This window comes from Vombatus ursinus, unplaced genomic scaffold (genome assembly GCF_900497805.2).
Source record: "Vombatus ursinus unplaced genomic scaffold, bare-nosed wombat genome assembly UNPS02015255.1, whole genome shotgun sequence".
In the NCBI taxonomy this organism is placed as follows: Eukaryota; Metazoa; Chordata; class Mammalia; order Diprotodontia; family Vombatidae; genus Vombatus; species Vombatus ursinus.
Window position 1 is genome coordinate 33376257 of NW_020955033.1, and position 1708 is coordinate 33377964.

The window sequence follows — 1708 nt, forward strand, 5'->3', positions numbered from 1 at the left end:
GGAAGGAAGGAAGGAAGGAAGGAAGGAAGGAAGGAAGGAAGGAAGGATGTATTAAGCACCTACTATGTAGCAAGCACTAAACTAAGAGTTTTACAAATATTAGCTCATTTGATCTTCACAACCCTAAGCAGGCGCTACTATTATCCCCATTTCATAGTTGAGTAACCTAAAGCAGGCAGCGTTTAAGTGACCTGCCTAAGGTCACACTGCTAGTATCTTAGGTGGGATATGAACTCAGGAATTCCTGACTCCAGGTCCAGCTTTCTCTCCACTCCACCACCAAAGTGCCTCTAAATTTATAGCAAAATTTGTTGAAGAGATGCTGAGTTCCTGAAGGTCCAAATTTCTAACAAAAACACAGCCGAGTATCCCTGTATCTTAACTTTCACATCTTATTCTAGATCTTATCAGAAAGTGTCAGAGTACATAAGATGACAAAGAAAAAAACATCTCCCTGCCTTTCCTTGATTAGAAATGTTTAGAACTCAGGGATTTATATTAATTTTTATTCACATTGGTTTGAAAATTTTCCTTCTTAAACAAAGCTCAGAAATGGCCAACTTCCACATTGGCACTACCCTTAGAAAAGCTCAAACGTTTCTTTGCTTTAAACTTAAAATCATCTCCATTACATCCAGGGTTTTCCTTTGGGAACAAGGATAATCATAACTAAATTATAAGAGCTACTTTCTGGAAAGAGATCTGACTAAAATGTGCCTCAATTACATTCTAAATTTTTATGGTTCCAACTGGGAAACAAGACAGAAAAAATTAGCATTACACAAGGGGCCATTTCCTGGATATTTAAGGGCTACTGCTAATGGTACAATAGAGACAGAATTTGATCTAATTTTCTTCTCTTTGCTTCCCCGTCAAGTACAGATATACAGTAATGCCTTTTTTATCGAACATGGTCAGAGAATAAAAAACTTCATACAAACAAATTTTTATCAAAACTGAAGCTTGTGGCTTTTTTTTAGGCACCAATTTTTTACACAAATTTATAACCATTTTAAGGAAATCCAGTCTAAAGTATGTTGCATAATTCTATGTTTTCTTAGAGAGTACAGTGAATATAACCTAATGGGTTGATGACAGAGGATCATTACTATACACATCAATTATTATTACCACGTTACAATCAGTGAACACTCTAAGTATTATTTATAGGGCTTCATAGGACACTAAATGCACCTAGACACATAATCTATGTGACTTCTCGCCTCACCTTAGATAGTTTCTGATTACCTCCTTCACTATGAGGCATTCCCTCTTAAAAGAAAAGGGATGACAAGATGGCAGATGAGAAGCTAAATGGAGCTCAGCTCATACCATCATTAAAAAATCTGATTGCCAAACAACTTTCAAGAAATAAGTATGTTCTAGATGTTATAAACTTTTTGATCTCAAGACCCTTTTATACTCTCAAATTATTGAGGATTCTTAAAAACTGAAGATCCCAAAGAACTTTTGTTTATGTGTTTATGTATTGTTTTATATATTTTTAAAATTATCTTTCATTCTGACTCAGTAGAGGACAGCTGGATTCTCACATGATTACACATCCAATTTGCTTCTTTATGTTGTTTTAGTTGAAGTATATGACAAAAATCTGGCCTCACAAGGATATAAATGTAGATAGATAGACAGATAGATAGATAGATAGATAGATAGATAGATAGATAGATAGATAGATAGATAGATAGAT

The 1708-nt window shown here is 34.5% G+C and overlaps 1 protein-coding gene across 1 annotated transcript in view; it reads right to left on the minus strand.

Moving 5' to 3' along the window:
• The window catches only part of LOC114031838 (lethal(3)malignant brain tumor-like protein 4), a 504773-nt gene that overhangs the window by 458158 nt on the left and 44907 nt on the right, over positions 1-1708 (minus strand). The window lies entirely within an intron of this gene.